A 26,453-nucleotide genomic window follows, 5' to 3' on the forward strand; every position below is an offset into this window, starting at 1 on the left:
AGGAGCAGTATTATATTAGTTATATTCTTGTACATAGGAGGCATTATTATAGTAGTTATATTCTTGTACATCGGAGAAGTATTATAGTAGTTATATTCTTGTACATAGGAGGCAGTATTATAGTAGTTATATTCCTGTACATAGGAGCAGTATTATAGTAGTTATATTCTTGTACATAGGAGCAGTATTATAGTAGTTATAGTCTTGTACATAGGAGCAGTATTATAGTAGTTATATTCTTGTACATAGGAGCAGTATTATAGTAGTTATATTCTTGTACATAGGAGCAGTATTATAGTAGTTATATTTTTGTACATAGGAGCAGTATTATAGTAGTTATATCCCTGTACATAGGAGCAGTATTATAGTAGTTATATTCTTGTACATAGGAGGCAGTATTATAGTAGTTATATTCTTGTACATAGGAGCAGTATTATAGCAGTTATATTCTTGTACATAGGAGCAGTATTATAGCAGTTATATTCTTGTACATAGGAGCAGTATTATAGTAGTTATATTCTTGTACATAGGAGGCAGTATTATAGTAGTTATATTCCTGTACATAGGAGCAGTATTATAGTAGTTATATTCTTGTACATAGGGGCAGTATTATAGTAGTTATATTCCTGTACATAGGAGCAGTATTATAGCAGTTATATTCTTGTACATAGGAGCAGTATTATAGTAGTTATATTCTTGTACATAGGAGCAGTATTATAGCAGTTATATTCTTGTACATAGGAGCAGTATTATAGCAGTTATATTCTTGTACATAGGAGCAGTATTATAGTAGTTATATTCTTGTACATAGGGGCAGTATTATAGTAGTTATATTCCTGTACATAGGAGCAGTATTATAGTAGTTATATTCTTGTACATAGGAGCAGTATTATAGTAGTTATATTCTTGTACATAGGAGGAGTATTATAGTAGTTATATTCTTGTACATAGGAGGCAGTATTATAGTAGTTATATTCTTGTACATAGGAGCAGTATTATAGCAGTTATATTCTTGTACATAGGAGCAGTATTATAGTAGATATATTCTTGTACATAGGAGGAGTATTATAGTAGTTATATTCTTGTACATAGGAGCAGTATTATAGTAGAAATATTCTTGTACATAGGAGCAGTATTATAGTAGTTATATTCTTGTACATAGGAGGCAGTATTATAGTAGTTATATTCTTGTACATAGGAGGCAGTATTATAGTAGTTATATTCTTGTACATAGGAGGCAGTATTATAGTAGTTATATTCTTGTACATAGGAGGCAGTATTATAGTAGTTATATTCTTGTACATAGGAGCAGTATTATAGTAGTTATATTCTTGTACATAGGAGCAGTACTATAGTAGTTATATTCTTGTACATAGGAGCAGTATTATAGTAGTTATATTCTTGTACATAGGAGCAGTATTATAGTAGTTATATTCTTGTACATAGGAGCAGTATTATAGTAGTTATATTCTTGTACATAGGAGCAGTATTATAGTAGTTATATTCTTGTACATAGGAGCAGTATTATAGTAGTTATATTCTTGTACATAGAAGGCAGTATTATAGTAGTTATATTCTTGTACATAGGAGCAGTATTATAGTAGTTATATTCCTGTACATAGGAGCAGTATTATAGTAGTTATATTCCTGTACATAGGAGCAGTATTATAGTAGTTATATTCTTGTACATAGGAGCAGTATTATAGTAGTTATATTCTTGTACATAGGAGCAGTATTATAGTAGTTATATTCTTGTACATAGGAGCAGTATTATAGTAGTTATATTCTTGTACATAGGAGCAGTATTATAGTAGTTATATTCTTGTACATAGGAGCAGTATTATAGTAGTTATATTCTTGTACATAGAAGGCAGTATTATAGTAGTTATATTCTTGTACATAGGATGCAGTATTATAGTAGTTATATTCCTGTACATAGGAGCAGTATTATATTAGTTATATTCTTGTACATAGGAGGCAGTATTATAGTAGTTATATTCTTGTACATCGGAGAAGTATTATAGTAGTTATATTCTTGTACATAGGATGCAGTATTATAGTAGTTATATTCTTGTACATAGGAGCAGTATTATATTAGTTATATTCTTGTACATAGGAGGCAGTATTATAGTAGTTATATTCTTGTACATCGGAGAAGTATTATAGTAGTTATATTCTTGTACATAGGAGGCAGTATTATAGTAGTTATATTCCTGTACATAGGAGCAGTATTATAGTAGTTATATTCTTGTACATAGGAGCAGTATTATAGTAGTTATAGTCTTGTACATAGGAGCAGTATTATAGTAGTTATATTCTTGTACATAGGAGCAGTATTATAGTAGTTATATTCTTGTACATAGGAGCAGTATTATAGTAGTTATATTTTTGTACATAGGAGGCAGTATTATAGTAGTTATATCCCTGTACATAGGAGCAGTATTATAGTAGTTATATTCTTGCACATAGGAGGCAGTATTATAGTAGTTATATTCTTGTACATAGGAGCAGTATTATAGTAGTTATATTCTTGTACATAGGAGCAGTATTATAGTAGTTATATTCTTGTACATAGAAGGCAGTATTATAGTAGTTATATTCTTGTACATAGGAGCAGTATTATAGTAGTTATATTCTTGTACATAGGAGGCAGTATTATAGTAGTTATATTCTTGTACATGGTGCAGTATTATAGTAGTTATATTCTTGTACATAGGAGCAGTATTATAGTAGTTATATTCTTGTACATAGGAGCAGTATTATAGTAGTTATATTCTTGTACATAGGAGGCAGTATTATAGTAGTTATATTCTTGTACATAGGAGCAGTATTATAGTAGTTATATTCTTGTATATAGGAGGCAGTATTATAGTAGTTATATTCTTGTACATAGGAGCAGTATTATAGTATTTATATTCTTGTACATAGGAGGCAGTATTATAGTAGTTATATTCTTGTACATAGGAGCAGTATTATAGTAGTTATATTCTTGTACATAGGAGCAGTATTATAGTAGTTATATTCTTGTACATAGGAGCAGTATTATAGTAGTTATATTCCTGTACATCGGAGGCAGTATTATAGTAGTTATATTCTTGTACATAGGAGGCAGTATTATAGTAGTTATATTCTTGTAGAGATAAGGAAGAAGAAGTCTTCTGCCCTGAGACATTCAGACATTAACACTAAGGGTAAATATATAGGAGTGAAAATACATAGAGATTAAGAATCTTCAGGTTTTCATGGCAGTTTTGTATCAGTTTCTTTCCATCTATACATCCTCAAAGTGTGTTTTGTATCAGTTATTCACCAAAAAACGGATTCATTTTTATTTCCGTTTTTTAACAATCACTAGTGTTGAGACAACCCGAACTGTTAAGTTTGGGTCCATACCGAACTTTGCGAGTTCGGGTACCCGGACCCGAACCCGAACTTTGCCGGAAAAGTTTAGATTCGGTGTTCGGGCATTTAATAAAGCTTTTGAAAGACTGCAGGGCGGCCAATCAACAAGCTTTTAAGCTGTAGGCACTTAGAAGCCATCACAGCCATGCCTAGTAATGGAATGGCTGTGATTGGCCGGTGCAACATGTGACCCAGCCTATATACAAGCTGGATCACGTGTAGCACCGCCCATCATCTCTGAGTAGTGCAGGGACAGGAAGCAGGCAGCTTTAGTGAGGGAGAGTGGCAGGAATCTCATCTGGCTATTTATTCTGTGGGTGACCTCTAGTGATTTTCTTGTGGGTACAATACACCAGCTTTGCACCCCTGACACAGAAATATAATAATTAATCTGGCTGTTAATTCTGTGGGTCACATATTCCCATTTTTGCTGTGAAGTTCACCTGCACTGCATACGTGACAGGGAAATTGATATAGTTAATCCATCTGTTAGTTCGGTAGGTGACCTCAAAGAATGAAGAGAGCGCCAAATTAGGGACGGGGCCCTGGTCGTGGTGCTGCTGGTGGAGCTCCTGTTGCAGGGAGTGGACGTGGTCGATCTGTGCCAGCTACATGAAACACCTTCCTCAGGTGCGAGTAGGCGACAGAACCTGCAGCGGTATTTGGTCGGGCCTAATGCTGCTCTACGAATGGTGAGGCCACAACAAGTACAGGTGATAGTAGATTGGGTTGCTGACAGTGGATCCAGTTCCTTCACATTGTCTCCCACCCAGTCTCCTGCTGAAAGACCACAGTTGGCACCTGCAGCCCATGGACACCTGTCTTTCACCTCATCCCCTTGAAAATCAGCCAAGCAGTCTGAGCCCCAAGTCATGCAGCAGTCTCTTCTGCTTTTTGATGACTCTGTTAGTAGGGTTTCCCAGGGCCATCCACTTAGCCCTGCCCCAGAAGTGGAAGAGATTGAGTGCACCGATGCCCAACCACTTATGTTTCAGGATGAGGACATGGGAGGACCATCGGAGCACGTCTCGGATGATGACGAAACACAGGTGCCAACTGCTGGGGCTTTCTGCCATGGGCAGACCGACAAGTAGGGCAGGGGTGAAGACTGGGTGGAAGATGATGTGGAGGACGATGAGGTCCTCGACCCCACATGGAATCAAGGTCATGCGAGTGACGTGTGCAGTCCGGAGGAAGAGGCGGTGGTCGCACAGAGGCACCAGCACAACAGAAGAGGGAGCAGGGTGCAAAAGCGGAGTGGCCGTCCCCTAGACAGTACGCCTGCTACTGCCCACTGCAGCAAGGGACCGAGCACACCAAAGCCAGCTCCAAGGAGTCCCGGGCGTGGCAGTTCTTCAGACAATGTGCTGATGACAAGACACGAGTGGTTTGCACGCTGTGCAATCAGAGCCTAGTGCGAGGCATAAACGTTCCCAACCTGAGCACAACCTGCATGACCAGGCAACTAAGTGCAAAGCACGAGCTGCAGTGGAGAAGACACCTGAAAAACCACAAAATATCTCAGGCTCCTCCTGCTTCCTCTTCTGCTGCAGTCTCATCCTCTTCCTCCCTCTCTGCAGTGACCGTGGCACCTGCCACCCCGCAAACAGAGGATGTGGCAGCAACACCACCACCGTCACCCAGTATGTCCACACTGTCCCATGGAAGCTTTCAGCTGTCCATCCCCCAAACACTGGAGAGGAAGAGGAAGTACCCCCCTACCCACCCGCGATCCCTGGCCCTGAATGCCAGCATTTCTAAATTACTGGCCTTTGAAATGCTGTCATTCCGTCTGGTGTAACAGAGACTTTGAAAAACCTTATGGCGGTGGGTGTCCCACAGTACGTCGTGCCCAGCCGCCACTACTTTTCTAGGCGAGCCATCCCTGCCCTAGAGAACCAAGTGGCGGACAAAATCAGGTGTGCATTGCGCAACGCCATCTGTGGCAAGGTCCACATAACCACCGATACGTGGACCAGTAAGCACGGACAAGGACGTTATATCTCCATAACTGCACACTGGGTAAATGCAGTGGCGGCTGGGCCTGAGGCGGATATCAGTTTGGTGCATGTCGTACCGCCACCGAGGATTGCAGGACATTTCTCGTTGCCTCTGTGATGGACCCCCAGTACTCAGGAATAGTATGTCCGCCTCTGTATTCTTCCTTATTCAGGAGAAATTGCAAACTGCTGATCTTTAGATCCCAGTTTCCCCAGTCACTGGTCGAGACTCAGGTGAAACAAAAATCTCCTTTATTGAGCAACTGCACAAACTTATATACAGAAATTGTGATCAGATAAAATAAAAATCCCATTACATCCCCCTTCCCCTCCCCAGACATTCTGTCTGCACCACACCACAGGGGTCCACCTGCTAATAGCTCCAGACAGCTCTAGCTGGTCAGAATGGCATTGTTCTGAGCTCCTGTAGAGTACAATGGGTGATAACGAGAGGGAGGGGGAGAAAGAGGGGTGCTGACAGTCTTTTCATAACCAGGTCACACAACAGAACATAATTACACCCAACACCAATACACATATGACTCTTCACCATGTCGTCACAGCTTCCTCCTTCTACTCAGCTTCCTCCTCCTCATCCTCTACCGGCTCCTCATCCGGTCAGTGTAACCCCTTCACCACCAACTTTAGCACAGCCCGGGGTAAACGACAGCAGGCAGTTTTAAAACTTATCTGTTTGGGGGACAAACCCCACACCGCGCAGGAGTTGTGGCGGGGTATAGAACAACAGACCGACGAGTGGTTGCTGCCGGTGAGCCTCAAGCCCGGCCTGGTGGTGTGCGATAATGGGCGAAATCTCATTGCAGCTCTGGGACTAGCCGGTTTGACGCACATCCCTTGCCTGGCGCATGTGCTGAATTTGGTGGTGCAGAGATTCCTAAAAAATTACCCCGATAGGTCAGAGCTGCTGCAGAAACTGCGGTCCGTCTGTGCGCGCTTCCGGCGTTCTCATCCAGCTGCTGCTCGCCTGTCAGCGCTGCAGCGTAACTTCGGCCTTCCCGCTCACTGCCTCATATGCGACGTGCCCACCAGGTGGAACTCCACCTTGCACATGCTGGACAGACTGTGCGAGCAGCAGCAGGCCATAGTGGAGTTTCAGCTGCAGCACGCACGGGTCAGTCGCACTGCGGATCAGCCCCACTTCACCACCAATGACTGGGCCTCCATGCGAGACCTGTGTGCCGTGTTGCTCTGTTTCGAGTACTCCACCAACATGGCCAGTGGCGATGACGCCGTTATCAGCGTTACAATACCACTTCTATGTCTCCTTGAGAAAACACTTAGGGCGATGATGGAAGAGGAGGTGGCCCAGGAGGAAGAGGAGGAAGAGGGGTCATTTCCATGGTTATCAGGCCAGTCATTCACCAGTGGCTCGGAGGGTGGGTACCTGCACCCACAAAGGCCAGGTACACAACTGTCCAGCCAGGGCACAGTTCTGGAGGATGAGGAGGAGGAGGATGAGGAGGAAATGTGTTCACAGCGGGGTGGCACCCAGACCAGCTCATGGCCATCACTGGTGCATGGCTGGGGGGATACAGAGGACACAGACGATACAACTCCCACAGAGGACAGCTTGTCGTTGCCTCTGGGCAGCCTGGCACACATGAGCGATTACATGCTGCAGTGTCTCCACAACGACCGCTGAGTTGCCCACATTCTAACTTGTGCTGATTACTGGGTGGCCACGCTGCTGAATCCCCAATACAAGGACAACGTACCGTCCTTAATTCCATCACTGGAGCGTGATCGTAAATTGTGCGAGTACAAGCGCACGCTGGTAGACGCGCTGCTGGTGGCATTCCCACCTGACAGCGGGGGCACAGTGGAAGCACAAGGCGAAGGCAGAGGACGAGGAAGAGGTCGCCAACGCAGCTGGAGCACCGCCAGCACCTCAGAAGGCAGGGTTAGCATGGCCGACATGTGGAAAAGCTTTGTCAGCACGCCACAACAACCAGCACCACCAGCTGATATGGAACGTCTTAGCAGGAGGCAGCATTTCACCAACATGGTGGAGCAGTATGTGTGCACACGCCTCCACCTACTGAATGACGGGTCTGCCCCCTTCAACTTCTGGGTCTCCAAATTGGGCACATGGCCTGAGATTGTCCTTTATCCCTTGGAGGTGCTGGCCTGCCCTGCAGCCGGTGTATTATCTGAACGTGTGTTTAGCACAGCAGGGGGCGTCATCACAGACCAGCGCAGCCGCCTGTCCACAGCCAACGTGGACAAGCTCACGGTCATTAAAATGAACCAGGCCTGGATCCCTCAGGACCTGTCCGTACCTTGTCCAGAATAGACATGTATACCGGCACTAAGCAGCCATTGTTATACTGCAGCGCACTTTTTCTTTGCGTTCTCTTTTCTATTTTCCAATGTTTTGGGGTCTTCCCAAATTAGTAAAAAAATTGAAAAAACAAACAAAAAAACAAACATTGCTGGCTACCTCCTCCTCCTCCTCCTCCACTGCCGCTTCCATCGAAACCGCCACATCCACCGCCTCCTCAACCTCCTACTCCATATGGACGTCGTCCTCCTAGATCAAGATTATTATTATTTATTTTTTTCCTATCCACATTTGTTTGCAGGGCAACTTTTTCTGCTCTTACCCCCATTTTGCTTCCTTTTGCAGCCCTCTAGCCCTTACTATGACTATTTTACAGCCATTTGTAATTGTCAAATGTCTTTTTTTCGACCTTATATACTATGTTACTATGTTATATTTTAGTGCACCAAAGTTCCTGGTCCCCATTGACTTTAATGGGGTTCGGCTTCGAGTTCAGGTCAAGTTCGGGTCCCGAACCCGAACTTTGACCCAAACCCGGCGAACCCGAACATCCATGGGTTCGCTCATCCCTAACAATAACACTTGCAGTGCCCTCAGAATATATTATGCCCCCCACAGAGCGTCAATATATATAATGCCCCTATGTAGTTTCCCTAGTATAAATAATTCCCACCATATTGCCTCCAGTATCAATAATCGGCCCCTGTAGTGCCCCCCTTGTCTATAATGCCTTTTTATATAAAATGGCCCAATAGTGCCACCTTTGTATAAATTACCCCCATATACACAGTGCCCCTACATTTCACCCCTTCCCCCCTTCCCCCACGATAGTGGCAGCAAATAAAAAATAATGTTTATAAAAATACTTCTCGCCACTGGTGGTCCTGGGAACACTCGCTCCAGACTGGAGGCAGGTGGACCCGGCGCTCCCTGCTATGTGACATCACATGAGAAGTGTCAGGTCCTGCTGCCCCCAGTGCTGAGTGATCGTTCCCTTGTCAGCAAGTGGATTTTTATGGCCACTATAAACTGACCGATAAATTAACGTTGTTATAGTATCTATGATGTTACAGAATATTATCTATATGTTATAGAATTTATGATGTTATATTATCTATGATGAGTTATAGTATCTAGGATATATTATCTATGAAATGTTAGTGTCTATGACGTAATATTATTTATTATATTATCTATGATATGTTATAGTATAGTATCTATAGTATTATATTAGCTACAGTATCTCACAAAAGTGAGTGCACCCCTCTAATTTTTGTAAATATTTTATCATATCTTTTCATGGGACAACACTGAAGATATGACACTTTCATACATTGTACAGTAGTCAGTGTACGGCTTGCATAACAGTGTAAATTTGGCGTGCCTTCAAAATAACTCAACACACAGCCATTACTGTTGAAATTGCTGGCAACAAAAGTGAGTGCACCCCTAAGGCTACATCTACACGACGACATTTGTCGCGCAACATTTTGTTGCACCAATGTCACGCAACAATTTTTATAATGGCAGTCTATGGTGTTGCACTGCAACATGCGACATGCTGCGACTGCGACGCAACAGTCGCAGAAAAATCCATCTGTCACGGCTGAGGATGGGGGAAATCCTCAGCCGTGCGGTGAGGGAAGATGTCCAGTCGCTACTCGCCAGGAACACAGAATTAGGGAGCAGGTCACCTCCTGTTGCGTCCCTAACGCTGACCCTGTCTCCTACCTGCATGGGCCGACCTTGATGGTAGGAGGACCCATGCGCAGGAACCTCGGATCCCTGACTTACCCTCCGACCGGTCCCTCGGCTAAGGAGCAGGGTAAGACAACCCACTCCTCCTAGGCACGGAGGAGCAGGAGTCTCACTGGCCAAGCAGCAAGAAGAAGGGGTACATAAACAGGACTATGGATAAGACAGGTGAACCAAACAGTTCCACACAAACCTGTCTCAGCCTTGCTGACTGGAACCCATGCTAAGGAAAGGCTGTCCACACAGACAAAGGTAAACAGCACACACATGAAGACACACAGGGACCAGGACATCCATAGCTGCACAAAAACCAAAGACACAAGACATCAACAACACATCACGGTATTAGAACTTATGACCGGAAGGGTGGCCCTTACAAGAAGATGGAAATCACAGGAGGCTGCTACAGCAAAGCATGACTGAAGCAACCTACTGAGCCATGCCAAAGTGAGAGGCTTTATAGGCCTAAGAGGCCACACCCAACGGTCAGACACACCCAGTGACATCACACACACTGGGAAGGGAGTTAACCCTTCCAGCACCACAGAAAAGGGAAAACACCAACTTAAAGGAACAGTGTCCAACACAACAAACACACTGTGGTAGTTGCCGCAGGCAACGACATGGGTGGCAACCGTGTCCTGGGAGTCAGCCCCAAGGCCGGGACACTGCCACCACATGTACACAACGACAAACGTTGCCACGGGCAACCACAGTGCAGGAAAGGTGTCCGTGCACACCACACACTACACAGAGTGCAGACAGACTAACAACAGTGCATACATACACACACACAAACTCCAAAGGGACCGCACACATACCTGTTGTCCGCGGCAACTGCACTTGAGGCAAACAACATCAAGCCTCAAGCTGCGGTTGAAACAACAACCCAAACCGCGGGCAACTGTATGCGGCTCCCAAGGAGTCACGGCCAAAACTGTGGCCGTGACACCATCTCGATGGATTTTCTGCGACTGTTGCGTCGCAGTCGCAGCATGTTGCATGTTGCAGTGCGACACCATAGACTGCCATTATAAAAATTGTCATGCGACATTGGTGCAACAAAATGTTGCACGACAAATGTTGCGCCCTAGTGCGACAAATGTCGTCGTGTAGATGTAGCCTTAGGGGTGTACTCACTTTTGTTGCCAGCAATTTCGACAGTAATGGCTGTGTGTTGAGTTATTTTGAAGGCACGCCAAATTTACACTGTTATGCAAGCCGTACACTGACTACTGTACATTGTATCAAAGTGTCATATCTTCAGTGTTGTCCCATGAAAAGATATGATAAAATATTTACAAAAATTAGAGGGGTGCACTCACTTTTGTGAGATACTATAGCTAATATAATACTATAGATACTATACTATAACATATCATAGATAATATAATAAATAATATTACGTCATAGACACTAACATTTCATAGATAATATATCCTAGATACTATAACTTATCATAGATAATATAACATCATAAATTCTATAACATATAGATAATATTCTGTAACATCATAGATACTATAACAACGTTAATTTATCGGTCAGTGAATAGTGGCCATAAAAATCCACTTGCTGACAAGGGAACGATCACTCAGCACTGGGGGCAGCAGGACCTGACACTTCTCTTGTGATGTCACATAGCAGGGAGCGCCGGGTCCATCTGCCTCCAGTCTGGAGCGAGTGTTCCCAGGACCACCAGTGGCGAGAAGTATTTTTATAAACATTATTTTTTATTTGCTGCCACTATCGTGGGGGAAGGGGGGAAGGGGTGAAATGTAGGGGCACTGTGTATATGGGGGTAATTTATACAAAGGTGGCACTATTGGGCCATTTTATATAAAAAGGCATTATAGACACGGGGGGCCCTACAGGGGCCGATTATTGATACTGGAGGCAATATGGTGGGAATTATTTATACTAGGGAAACTACATAGGGGCATTATATATATTGACGCTCTGTGGGGGGCATAATATATTCTGAGGGCACTGCAAGGGTTATTGTTAGGGATGAGCGGACCCATGGATGTTCGGGTTCGCCGGGTTTGGGTCAAAATTCGGGTTCGGGACCCGAACTTGACCTGAACTCGAAGCCGAACCCCATTAAAGTCAATGGGGACCAGGAACTTTGGTGCACTAAAATATAACATAGTAACATAGTATATAAGGTCGAAAAAAAGACATTTGACAATTACGCGAATGTCGCGCGACAAATGTCGTCGTGTAGACCTAGCCTAAGTGAAAATGGCCAAATTGTACCCAAAGTGTCAATATTTTGTGTGGCCACCATTATTTTCCAGCACTGTCTTAACTCTCTTGGGCATGGAGTTCACTAGAGCTTCACAGGTTGCCACCGGAATCCTCTTCCACTCCTCCATGATGACATCACGAAGCAGGTGGATGTTAGAGACCTTACTATTCTCCACCTTTCATTTGAGGATGCCTCACAGATGCTAAATAGGGTTTAGGTTTGGTGATATGCTTGGCCAGTCCAGGAGGCAGTGGTCATCTCGGAGATGTGTTTGGGATCTACAGTATATCATGTTGGAATACTGCCCTGCCCATGCTTGACTGTAGGCAGGACACCCTGGTCTTGGTACTCCTCACCTGGTTGCTGCCACACAAGCTTGACACTGTTAGGAGTTATACATGTTAACATGTTTACTGCCACCTGTAGGCTATACAGATATGACAGTTTAGAACCTTTGTTATATTGTTTGTGTCTGAATAAAGTTGTTGTTGAAATACCCTCCATGGTTACAGGAAACATGGTGTCAGAAGTGGAGAGGGCTTTGGTGTTTTAGAAACCACTAAAGTCCTAATATCAGAACAAAACATCAACAAGAATTGTTTCTCTGGTAATTTATTAATAAGATACACACAGCGCTACAGAAAACTGCGGCAAACAGCTTCCCTGTGCCGTCTCCCATGGACTGTAAAGGGGACCTGGCAGTTAACTGGACATATTTCCAATCCCAGTGGGAAGATTATGAGGTGGCAACTGAACTTGATAAGAAAGACTCCGAGGTAAGGACAGCGACACTGCGCTCAGTGATGGGAGAGACGGTCTGCGTATTTATCAGCAGTTATTTTATTCCTTCACGTAACATCATTCATGAGAGGTACATATTCAATACCACAAACCAAGGCCCATTGGAAACTATAGATCAGAATGTGACTAGACTGAGGCAGCTCGCCGCCGCTACATGTGAGTATTACATGATGAACTTAGAATAGTTCTGGGATCAAAAGACATAAATGCTAGAAAGAGAATGCTCAGAGTACCAGACCTGAACCTACAGAGAGCCATGGACACGTGTAGAAGCCATCAACTGACAGAAATGCAAATACAAGCAATGCAAGAAAGCAAAAGTGAAACCGAAGCTGTACATTATACCGCTAAAACATATAAAAAGCCCATGAAAGAAAGCAAAGTAAAATCAAAAACACAGTGTGCTGACATCAGATGTAGTGATGAGCGGCAGGAGTCATATTCGAATTCGCGATATTTCGCGAATATTTTGTAGAATATTCGTCGAATATTCGCAAATTCGAATATTCGTTATATTCAACAATTTTTTACTCGAAAAATCGGCAAGATAATGATCGTGTAATATGTGAATTTTCGTAATGCAAATTTTTATTGTGAATTTTTTAACTTACAACTATTAGACAAAGAAGATTATAGCACTACATTAGCTAAATTGCTCTATATTCGTTTTTTTTCCCCGAATATTCGCTATATTGCTATAACTTTGTTTTTTCGAATATTCGTAATATTCTAAAACAAGAATATATAGCAATATAGCGAATATTCGAAAAAAACGAATATAGAGCAATTTAGCTAATATAGTGCTATAATCTTCTTTTGTCTAATAGTTGTAAGTTGAAAAATTCGCAATAAAAATTCGCATTACGAAAATTCGCAAACAACACTACTCCTAAAGTCAAATATACTGCAGCCTTCTCATTGGCCCACAAGCTAGAAGCAGGGAGGGATCATGTGTAATGATTAAAAAAAATATTGAATATTCTAAATTACGAATATATATCACTATATTCAAAATATTCCCGAATTTTCAAAGTACCTATATTCGCGATAAAAATTCAAAATTCAAATATTCGTGATCAACACTAATCAGATGTAGATACTGTGGAAACAACCACCCCTGGGGGAGAGACCACTGTCCTGCATATGGAGAAACCTGCAGTAAATGCAAAAAGCAAAACCATTTATGCAGGCAGAAAGCACATGGCAGAATACATATGGCTGCACAGATCAAGAGCAGCAGCTCAGAAGAATCTGTATTCACTATTATTCATCAAATAGGAGCAGTAAGCAGTCCGGGGTCACAGTGGTTTATACCACTAGAACTCAGCACTGACAGAGAAGCAGGGGAAAGGTTACACTGTCAGTTAGACTGTGGGGCCACCTGCAACCTTATGACATACAAAGACTATTGCAAAATTGTTAAAGAAGGAAAGCCAACATTACAGAAGAGTAATGTCAAATTAAAATGGTACAATGATACCTATGGGCCGATGTCATCTAAATTGTACATATAAAGATAAAACATATACACTGCAATTCCAAGTTGTCCAAGGTAAACACAAACCACTTCTCTCAGGAGAAACATGTCAGAGAATGGGCCTCCTTACACTGAATGTAGAACATAATGTATTATTACAGGATGACCAGCAAACAACTACAACTTCACCCTTTTCTTATGAAATGATCACAACTGAATATAGAGACATTTTCAAAGGACTAGGGTGTCTACCTGGAGAGTATCAGCTAGAAATAGATGAAGCAATACCTCCTGTTCAACACCAACCACGTAGAGTGCCGGCTCCACTGAAAGCAGAGAGATTAGAGACACTGGGAGTGATAGAAAAGGTCATAGAACCTACGACATGGATAAGTAGTATGGTTGCTGTTAAGAACCCAGGCAAGCTGCGAATATGCATTGATCCCAAAGACTTAAATAAAGCACTAAAACGCTCACATTATTCAATGCCCACTATAGAGGAAATCCTACCAAGTTTAACAAATGCAAAAGTATTTTCTGTCTTAGATGCTAAGGATGGCTTCTGGCAAGTAAAACTCGACACTAAAAGCAGTTATCTCACTACATTCTGGACTCCCTTTGGGCGTTACCGATGGCTACGCATGCCTTTTGGGATTGCTACTGCACCAGAAGAATATCAACGTAGACAACATGAAGCAGTAGAAGGCCTGCCCGGAGTGGAAGTTATTGCAGATGATATATTGGTGTATGGCTGTGGTGACACTACAGAGGAGGCCACAAAGGATCATGACAAGAATTTGATTGGACTCTTAGAGAGAGCACGAAAGCTGAACCTAAAATTCTATAAAAAGAAGCTGAGATTGAGGCTATCTTTGGTACCATACATGGGACATTTACTCACAGCAGAAGGCCGGCGTCCTGATCCAGAAAAAGTCAGAGCAATTTTAGAGGTAACAAAGCCTGAGCGAACCTGGCTGTCGCACCCGACCGGCAGTTCCAGGGGCTGGGCAGGTTGGGTCGCCACACACCTGTCACAGAGGTGGTGTGTCACGCCAGGGGGGGCCCGTTTCCAACACCTCGCAGAAGAAGGTAGAGAGGCCCCGGGGGGCGAACTGGGCCCATCTTTCAGATGTATGTGAACCACTACACAGACTGACAGACAAAGACAGCTTGTGGGCCTGGCAATCCAGCCATGATGAGGCCCTCAAGCAAATAAAAGATATTGTTACTAAACATCCAGTTTTGAGATACTACAATGTCAATGAAGAAGTAACAGTCCAATGTGATGCCAGTGAAAAAGGTCTTGGAGCAACACTTTTGCAAGGAGGTCAGCCAGTGACGTTTGCATCACGTACACTGTCTTCAACAGAACAAAGATATGCCCAGATTGAAAAGGAATGTCTTGCCATTGTATATGCATGCCAGAAGTTTAATCAGTAGTTACATGGAAAAAATATTATTAACATTGAGACTGATCATAAGTAGGGATGAGCGAACCCGAACTGTATAGTTCGGGTTCGTACCGAATTTTGGGGTGTCCGTGACACGGACCCGAACCCGAACATTTTCGCAAAAGTCAGTGTTCGGGTTCGGTGTTCGGCGCTTTCTTGGCGCTTTTTGAAAGGCTGCAAAGCAGCCAATCAACAAGCTTCCTACTACTTGCCCCAAGAGGCCATCACAGCCTTCCCTACTATTGGCATGGCTGTGATTGGCCAGTGCAGCATGTGACCCAGCCTCTATATAAGCTGGAGTCACGTTGCGCTGCACGTCACTCTGCTGATTCAAGCATAGGGAGAGGTTGCAGCTGCGACGTTAGGGCGAGATTAGGCAGTGATTAACTCCTCCAAAAGACTTCATTCTGTGATCGATCTGCAGCTGTGGATCATTGAAGTGCTAGTATTGACTTGCTCACTTTTTTGAGGCTGCCCAGAGCGTTTTTAGATCACTTTTTTTCTGGGGTGATCGGCGGCCATTTTGTGACTTGTGGTGCACCAGCACGAGCTATCACCAAGTGTATTTAACCATCAATAGTGTGGTTATTTTGTGCTATATCCTACATCAGCTGCAGGCTGAGCCTGTGTCACCGAAGTGCATTTAACCATCAACAGTCTGGTTATTTTTTGGCCATATACTACATCTGGTGCAGGCTGAGCCTGTGTCACCCAAGTGCATTTAACCATCAACAGTCTGGTTATTTTTTGGCCATATACTACATCAGGGGCAAGTTGAGCCTGTCACCCAGCGCCTAAAAAATAGACCTGACATTTCTATTCAACCAAATCTGTACTGTTTTAGCTGGTCAAGTTATTTGTAGCGACCGTAAAAGCCCCTTTTTTTTTCTGGGTTGAAAAACTATTCCCAAATTTGCCATTCTCAAAATAACTAGTTTCTGGTATTTGAGGCCTACTTGAAATCTATCCCAAAAAGGATATCTTACATTGAAGGTACTGATAGTGTCATTCAGAAAAACCTAAGACACACGCTACCGTGCAGATAGAAGTCTGATTCTGAGATTAAACCTTAACCTGTCACACAGTGCAAAAAAAAACAGGTCTCACATCTCTATTCAACCAAATCTGTACTGTTTTAGCTGGTCAAGTTATTTGTAGTGACCGTAAAAGCAGACTTTTTGTTCTGGGGTGAAAAACTATTCCCAAATTTGCCATTCTCAAAATAACTAGTTTCTGGTATTGGAGGCCTACTTGAAATCTATCCAAAAAAGGATATCTTACATTGAAGGTACTGATAGTGTCATTCAGAAAAACCTAAGACACACGCTACCGTGCAGATAGAAGTCTGATTCTGAGATTAAACCTATACCTGTCACACAGTGCAAAAAAAAACAGGTCTCACATTTATATTCAAGCAAATCTGTACTGTTTTAGCTGGTCAAGTTATTTGTAGTGACCGTAAAAGCAGACTTTTTGTTCTGGGTTGAAAAACCATTCCCAAATTTGCCATTCTCAAAATTGTGGTGAACGGGAACAATGAGGAAAACATCTAATAAGGGACGCGGACGCGGACGTGGACATGGTCGTGGTGGTGTTAGTGGACCCTCTGGTGCTGGGAGAGGACGTGGCCGTTCTGCCACAGCCACACGTCCTAGTGAACCAACTACCTCAGGTCCCAGTAGCCGCCAGAATTTACAGGGATATTTGGTGGGGCCCAATGCCGTTCTAAGGATGGTAAGGCCTGAGCAGGTACAGGCATTAGTCAATTGGGTGGCCGACAGTGGATCCAGCACGTTCACATTATCTCCCACCCAGTCTTCTGCAGAAAGCGCACAGATGGCGCATGAAAACCAAGCCCATCAGTCTGTCACATCACCCCCATGCATATCAGGGAAACTGTCTGAGCCTCAAGTTATGCAGCAGTCTTTTATGCTGTTTGAAGACTCTGCTGCCAGGGTTTCCCAAGGGCATCCACCTAGCTCTTCACCAGGGGTGGAAGAGATAGAATGCACTAACGCACAACCACTTATGTTTCCTGATGATGAGGACATGGGAATACCACCTCAGCACGTCTCTGATGATGACGAAACACAGGTGCCAACTGCTGCGTCTTTCTGCAGTTTGCAGACTGAACAGGAGGTCAGGGGTCAAGACTGGGTGGAAGACGATGCAGGGGACGATGAGGTCCTAGACCCCAAATGGAATGAAGGTCGTGCCACTGACTTTCAGAGTTCGGAGGAAGAGGCAGTGGTGAGACCGAGCCAACAGCGTAGCAAAAGAGGGAGCAGTGGGCAAAATCAGAACACCCCCTGCCAAGAGACTCCGCCTGCTACTGACCGCCGCCATCTGGGACCGAGCACCCCAAAGGCAGCTTCAAGGAGTTCCCTGGCATGGCACTTCTTCAAACAATGTGCTGACGACAAGACCCGAGTGGTTTGCACGCTGTGCCATCAGAGCCTGAAGCGAGGCATTAACGTTCTGAACCTTAGCACAACCTGCATGACCAGGCACTTGCATGCAAAGCATGAACTGCAGTGGAGTAAACACCTTAAAAACAAAGAAGTCACTCAGGCTCCCCCGCTGCCTCTTCTGCTGCTGCCGCCTCGGCCTCTTCTGCTGCTGCTGCCGCCGCCTCGGCCTCTTCCTCTGCCTCTGGAGGAACGTTGGCACCTGCCGCCCAGCAAACATGGGATGTACCACCAACACCACCACCTGCGTCACCAAGCATCTCAACCATGTCACACGGCAGCGTTCAGCTCTCCATCTCACAAACATTTGAGAGAAAGCGTAAATTCCCACCTAGCCACCCTCGATCCCTGGCCCTCAATGCCAGCATTTCTAAACTACTGCCCTATGAAATGCTGTCATTCAGGCTGGTGGACACAGACAGCTTCAAACAGCTCATGTCGCTTGCTGTCCCACAGTATGTTGTTCCCAGCCGCCACTACTTCTCCAAGAGAGCTGTGCCTTCCCTGCACAAACAAGTGTCCGATAAAATCAAGTGTGCACTGCGCAACGCCATCTGTGGCAAGGTCCACCTAACCACAGATACGTGGACCAGTAAGCACGGCCAGGGACGCTATATCTCCCTAACTGCACACTGGGTAAATGTAGTGGCGGCTGGGCCCCAGGCGGAGAACTGTTTGGCGGACGTCCTTCCGCCGCCAAGGATCGCAGGGCAACATTCTTTGCCTCCTGTCTCCTCCTCCTCCTACTCAGCTTCCTCCTCCTCTTCGTCCACCAGCTCATCCAGTCAGCCACACACCTTCACCACCAACTTCAGCACAGCCCGGGGTAAACGTCAGCAGGCCATTCTGAAACTCATATGTTTGGGGGACTGGCCCCACACCGCACAGGAGTTGTGGCGGGGTATAGAACAACAGACCGACGAGTGGTTGCTGCCGGTGAGCCTCAAGCCCGGCCTGGTGGTGTGCGATAATGGGCGAAATCTCATTGCAGCTCTGGGACTAGCCGGTTTGACGCACATCCCTTGCCTGGCGCATGTGCTGAATTTGGTGGTGCAGAAGTTCATTCGCAACTACCCCGACATGTCAGAGCTGCTGCATAAAGTGCGGGCCGTCTGTTCGCGCTTCCGGCGTTCACACCCTGCCGCTGCTCGCCTGTCTGCGCTACAGCATAACTTCCGCCTTCCCACTCACCGCCTCATATGCGACGTGCCCACCAGGTGGAACTCCACCTTGCATATGCTGGACAGACTGTGCGAACAGCATCAGGCCATAGTGGAGTTTCAGCTGCAGCACGCACGGGTAAGTCGCACTGCGGAACAGCACCACTTCACCACCAATGACTGGGCCTCCATGCGAGACCTGTGTGCCCTGTTGCGCTGTTTCGAGTACTCCACTAACATGGCCAGTGGCGATGACGCCGTTATCAGCGTTACAATACCACTTCTATGTCTCCTTGAGAAAACACTTAGGGCGATGATGGAAGAGGAGGTGGCCCAGGAGGAAGAGGAGGAAGAGGGGTCATTTTTAGCACTTTCAGGCCAGTCTCTTCGAAGTGACTCAGAGGGAGGTTTTTTGCAACACCAGAGGCCAGGTACAAATGTGGCCAGACAGGGCCCACTACTGGAGGACGAGGAGGACGAGGATGAGGAGGAGGTGGAGGAGGATGAGGATGAAGCATGTTCACAGCGGGGTGGCACCCAAAGCAGCTCGGGCCCATCACTGGTGCGTGGCTGGGGGGAAACACAGGACGATGACGATACGCCTCCCACAGAGGACAGCTTGTCCTTAACTCTGGGCAGCCTGGCACACATGAGCGACTACATGCTGCAGTGCCTGCGCAACGACAGCAGAGTTGCCCACATTTTAACGTGTGCGGACTACTGGGTTGCCACCCTGCTGGATCCCCGGTACAAAGACAATGTGCCCACCTTACTTCCTACACTGGAGCGTGATAGGAAGATGCGAGAGTACAAGCGCACGTTGGTAGACGCGCTACTGAGAGCATTCCCAAATGTCACAGGGGAACAAGTGGAAGCCCAAGGCGAAGGCAGAGGAGGAGCAAGAGGTCGCCAACGCAGCTGTGTCACGGCCAGCTACTCTGAGGGCAGGGTTAGCATGGCAAAGATGTGGAAAAGTTTTGTCAACACGCCACAGCTAACTGCACCACCACCTGATACGGAACGTGTTAGCAGGAGGCAACATTTCACTAACATGGTGGAACAGTACCTGTGCACACCCCTCCACGTACTGACTGATGGTTCGGCCCCATTCAACTTCTGGGTCTCCAAATTGTCCACGTGGCCAGAGCTAGCCTTTTATGCCTTGGAGGTGCTGGCCTGCCCGGCGGCCAGCGTTTTGTCTGAACGTGTATTCAGCACGGCAGGGGGCGTCATTACAGACAAACGCAGCCGCCTGTCTACAGCCAATGTGGACAAGCTGACGTTCATAAAAATGAACCAGGCATGGATCCCACAGGACCTGTCCATCCCTTGTGCAGATTAGATATTAACTACCTCCCCTTAACCATATATTATTCTACTCCAGGGCACTTCCTCATTCAATACTATTTTTAATTTCATTTTACCATTATATTGCGGGGCAACCCAAAGTTGAATGAACCTCTCCTCTGTCTGGGTGCCGGGGCCTAAATGTGTGACAGTGGCCTGTTCCAGTGGTGGGTGACGTGAAGCCTGATTCTCTGCTATGACATGAAGACTGATTCTGCGCTGACATAAGGCCAGATTCTCTGTTACGGGACCGCTCTCCTCTGTCTGGGTGCCTGGGCCTAAATATGTGACAGTGGTCTGTTCCAGTGGTGGGTGACGTGAAGCCTGATTTTCTGCTATGACATGAAGACAGATTCTGCGCTGACATAAGGCCAGATTCTCTGTTACGGGACCTCTCTCCTCTGCCTGGGTGCCTGGGCTTAAATGTGTGACAGTGGCCTGTTCCAGTGGTGGGTGACGTGAAGCCTGATTCTCTGCTATGACATGAAGACTGATTCTGCGCTGACATAAGGCCAGATTCTCTGTTACGGGACCTCTCTCCTCTGCCTGGGTGCCTGGGCCTAAATGTGTGACAGTGGCCTGTTCCAGTGGTGGGTGACGTGATGCCTGATTCTCTGCTATGACATGAAGACTTATTCTGTGCTGACATGAAGCCAGATTCTCTGTTACGTGACCTCTCTCTTCTGTCTGGGTGGCGGGGCCTTGATATGTGACAGTGGCCTGTTCCAGTGGTGGGTGACGTGAAGCCTGATTCTCTGCTATGACATGAAGGCTGATTCTGCGCTGACATAAGGCCAGATTCTCTGTTACGGGACCTCTCTCCTCTGCCTGGGTGCCGGGGCCTAAATATGTGACAGTGGCCTGTTCCAGTGGTGGGTGACGTGAAGCCTGATTCTCTGCTATGACATGAAGACAGATTCTGCGCTGACATAAGGCCAGATTCTCTGTTACGGGACCTCTCTCCTCTGTCTGGGTGCCGGGGCCTAAATGTGTGACAGTGGCCTGTTCCAGTGGTGGGTGACGTGAAGCCTGATTCTCTGCTATGACATGAAGACTGATTCTGCGCTGACATAAGGCCAGATTCTCTGTTACGGGACCGCTCTCCTCTGTCTGGGTGCCGGGGCCTAAATGTGTGACAGTGGCCTGTTCCAGTGGTGGGTGACGTGATGCCTGATTCTCTGCTATGACATGAAGACTTATTCTGTGCTGACATGAAGCCAGATTCTCTGTTACGCGACCTCTCTCTTCTGTCTGGGTGGCGGGGCCTTAATATGTGACAGTGGCCTGTTACAGTGGTGGGTGACGTGAAGCCTGATTCTCTGCTATGACATGAAGGCTGATTCTGCGCTGACATAAGGCCATATTCTCTGTTACGGGACCTCTCTCCTCTGCCTGGGTGCCAGGGCCTAAATGTGTGACAGTGGCCTGTTCCAGTGGTGGGTGACGTGAAGCCTGATTCTCTGCTATGACATGAAGACTTATTCTGTGCTGACATAAGGCCAGATTCTCTGTTACGGGACCTCTCTCCTCTGCCTGGGTGCCTGGGCCTAAATGTGTGACAGTGGCCTGTTCCAGTGGTGGGTGACGTGATGCCTGATTCTCTGCCATGACATGAAGACTTATTCTGTGCTGACATGAAGCCAGATTCTCTGTTACGGGACCTCTCTCCTCTGCCTGGGTGCCTGGGCCTAAATGTGTGACAGTGGCCTGTTCCAGTGGTGGGTGACGTGAAGCCTGATTCTCTGCTATGACATGAAGACTGATTCTGCGCTGACATAAGGCCAGATTCTCTGTTACGGGACCTCTCTCCTCTGCCTGGGTGCCTGGGCCTAAATGTGTGACAGTGGCTTGTTCCAGTGGTGGGTGACGTGAAGCCTGATTCTCTGCTATGACATGAAGACAGATTCTGTGCTGACATCAAGCCAGATTCTCTGTTACGGGACCTCTCTCCTCTGCCTGGGTGCCTGGGCCTAAATGTGTGACAGTGGCCTGTTCCAGTGGTGGGTGACGTGAAGCCTGATTCTCTGCTATGACATGAAGACTGATTCTGCGCTGACATAAGGCCAGATTCTCTGTTACGGGACCTCTCTCCTCTGCCTGGGTGCCTGGGCCTAAATGTGTGACAGTGGCCTGTTCCAGTGGTGGGTGACGTGATGCCTGATTCTCTGCTATGACATGAAGACTGATTCTGCGCTGACATAAGGCCAGATTCTCTGTTACGGGACCTCTCTCCTCTGCCTGGGTGCCTGGGCCTAAATGTGTGACAGTGGCCTGTTCCAGTGGTGGGTGACGTGATGCCTGATTCTCTGCTATGACATGAAGACAGATTCTGTGCTGACATAGGGCCAGATTCTCTGTTACGGGACCTCTCTCCTCTGCCTGGGTGCCTGGGCCTAAATGTGTGACAGTGGCCTGTTCCAGTGGTGGGTGACGTGAAGCCTGATTCTCTGCTATGACATGAAGACTGATTCTCCCCTCCTCTCTCCTCTGTCTGGGTGCCGGGGCCTAAATGTGTGACAGTGGCCTGTTCCAGTGGTGGGTGACGTGAAGCCTGATTCTCTGCTATGACATGAAGACTGATTCTGCGCTGACATAAGGCCAGATTCTCTGTTACGGGACCGCTCTCCTCTGTCTGGGTGCCGGGGCCTAAATGTGTGACAGTGGCCTGTTCCAGTGGTGGGTGACGTGATGCCTGATTCTCTGCTATGACATGAAGACTTATTCTGTGCTGACATGAAGCCAGATTCTCTGTTACGCGACCTCTCTCTTCTGTCTGGGTGGCGGGGCCTTAATATGTGACAGTGGCCTGTTCCAGTGGTGGGTGACGTGAAGCCTGATTCTCTGCTATGACATGAAGGCTGATTCTGCGCTGACATAAGGCCATATTCTCTGTTACGGGACCTCTCTCCTCTGCCTGGGTGCCAGGGCCTAAATGTGTGACAGTGGCCTGTTCCAGTGGTGGGTGACGTGAAGCCTGATTCTCTGCTATGACATGAAGACTTATTCTGTGCTGACATAAGGCCAGATTCTCTGTTACGGGACCTCTCTCCTCTGCCTGGGTGCCTGGGCCTAAATGTGTGACAGTGGCCTGTTCCAGTGGTGGGTGACGTGATGCCTGATTCTCTGCCATGACATGAAGACTTATTCTGTGCTGACATGAAGCCAGATTCTCTGTTACGGGACCTCTCTCCTCTGCCTGGGTGCCTGGGCCTAAATGTGTGACAGTGGCCTGTTCCAGTGGTGGGTGACGTGAAGCCTGATTCTCTGCTATGACATGAAGACTGATTCTGCGCTGACATAAGGCCAGATTCTCTGTTACGGGACCTCTCTCCTCTGCCTGGGTGCCTGGGCCTAAATGTGTGACAGTGGCTTGTTCCAGTGGTGGGTGACGTGAAGCCTGATTCTCTGCTATGACATGAAGACAGATTCTGTGCTGACATCAAGCCAGATTCTCTGTTACGGGACCTCTCTCCTCTGCCTGGGTGCCTGGGCCTAAATGTGTGACAGTGGCCTGTTCCAGTGGTGGGTGACGTGAAGCCTGATTCTCTGCTATGACATGAAGACTGATTCTGCGCTGACATAAGGCCAGATTCTCTGTTACGGGACCTCTCTCCTCTGCCTGGGTGCCTGGGCCTAAATGTGTGACAGTGGCCTGTTCCAGTGGTGGGTGACGTGATGCCTGATTCTCTGCTATGACATGAAGACTGATTCTGCGCTGACATAAGGCCAGATTCTCTGTTACGGGACCTCTCTCCTCTGCCTGGGTGCCTGGGCCTAAATGTGTGACAGTGGCCTGTTCCAGTGGTGGGTGACGTGATGCCTGATTCTCTGCTATGACATGAAGACAGATTCTGTGCTGACATAGGGCCAGATTCTCTGTTACGGGACCTCTCTCCTCTGCCTGGGTGCCTGGGCCTAAATGTGTGACAGTGGCCTGTTCCAGTGGTGGGTGACGTGAAGCCTGATTCTCTGCTATGACATGAAGACTGATTCTGCGCTGACATAAGGCCAGATTCTCTGTTACGGGACCTCTCTCCTCTGCCTGGGTGGCTGGGCCTAAATGTGTGACAGTGGCCTGTTCCAGTGGTGGGTGACGTGAAGCCTGATTCTCTGCTATGACATGAAGATTTATTCTGTGCTGACATAAGGCCAGATTCTCTGTTACGGGACCTCTCACCTCTGCCTGGGTGCCTGGGCCTCTATGTGTGACAGTGGCCTGTTCCAGTGGTGGGTGACGTGAAGCCTGATTCTCTGCTATGACGTGAAGACTGATTCTGCGCTGACATAAGGCCAGATTCTCTGTTACAGGACCTCTCTCCTCTGCCTGGGTGCCTGGGCCTAAATGTGTGACAGTGGCCTGTTCCAGTGGTGGGTGACGTGATGCCTGATTCTCTGCTATGACCTGAAGACTGATTCTGCGCTGACATAAGGCCAGATTCTCTGTTACGGGACCTCTCTCCTCTGCCTGGGTGCCTGGGCCTAAATGTGTGACAGTGGCCTGTTCCAGTGGTGGGTGACGTGATGACTGATTCTCTGCCATGACATGAAGACTTATTCTGTGCTGACATGAAGCCAGATTCTCTGTTACGGGACCTCTCTCCTCTGCCTGGGTGCCTGGGCCTAAATGTGTGACAGTGGCCTGTTCCAGTGGTGGGTGACGTGAAGCCTGATTCTCTGCTATGACATGAAGACTGATTCTGCGCTGACATAAGGCCAGATTCTCTGTTACGGGACCTCTCTCCTCTGCCTGGGTGCCTGGGCCTAAATGTGTGACAGTGGCTTGTTCCAGTGGTGGGTGACGTGAAGCCTGATTCTCTGCTATGACATGAAGACAGATTCTGTGCTGACATCAAGCCAGATTCTCTGTTACGGGACCTCTCTCCTCTGCCTGGGTGCCTGGGCCTAAATGTGTGACAGTGGCCTGTTCCAGTGGTGGGTGACGTGATGCCTGATTCTCTGCTATGACATGAAGACTGATTCTGCGCTGACATAAGGCCAGATTCTCTGTTACGGGACCTCTCTCCTCTGCCTGGGTGCCTGGGCCTAAATGTGTGACAGTGGCCTGTTCCAGTGGTGGGTGACGTGATGCCTGATTCTCTGCTATGACATGAAGACTGATTCTGCGCTGACATAAGGCCAGATTCTCTGTTACGGGACCTCTCTCCTCTGCCTGGGTGCCTGGGCCTAAATGTGTGACAGTGGCCTGTTCCAGTGGTGGGTGACGTGATGCCTGATTCTCTGCTATGACATGAAGACAGATTCTGTGCTGACATAGGGCCAGATTCTCTGTTACGGGACCTCTCTCCTCTGCCTGGGTGCCTGGGCCTAAATGTGTGACAGTGGCCTGTTCCAGTGGTGGGTGACGTGAAGCCTGATTCTCTGCTATGACATGAAGACTGATTCTGCGCTGACATAAGGCCAGATTCTCTGTTACGGGACCTCTCTCCTCTGCCTGGGTGGCTGGGCCTAAATGTGTGACAGTGGCCTGTTCCAGTGGTGGGTGACGTGAAGCCTGATTCTCTGCTATGACATGAAGATTTATTCTGTGCTGACATAAGGCCAGATTCTCTGTTACGGGACCTCTCACCTCTGCCTGGGTGCCTGGGCCTCTATGTGTGACAGTGGCCTGTTCCAGTGGTGGGTGACGTGAAGCCTGATTCTCTGCTATGACGTGAAGACTGATTCTGCGCTGACATAAGGCCAGATTCTCTGTTACAGGACCTCTCTCCTCTGCCTGGGTGCCTGGGCCTAAATGTGTGACAGTGGCCTGTTCCAGTGGTGGGTGACGTGATGCCTGATTCTCTGCTATGACCTGAAGACTGATTCTGCGCTGACATAAGGCCAGATTCTCTGTTACGGGACCTCTCTCCTCTGCCTGGGTGCCTGGGCCTAAATGTGTGACAGTGGCCTGTTCCAGTGGTGGGTGACGTGATGCCTGATTCTCTGCTATGATATGAAGACTCATTCTGTGCTGACATGAAGCCAGATTCTCTGTTACGGGACCTCTCTCCTCTGCCTGGGTGCCTGGGCCTAAATGTG

Source organism: Bufo bufo, chromosome 1 (genome assembly GCF_905171765.1).
Source record: "Bufo bufo chromosome 1, aBufBuf1.1, whole genome shotgun sequence".
NCBI lineage: Eukaryota > Metazoa > Chordata > Amphibia > Anura > Bufonidae > Bufo > Bufo bufo.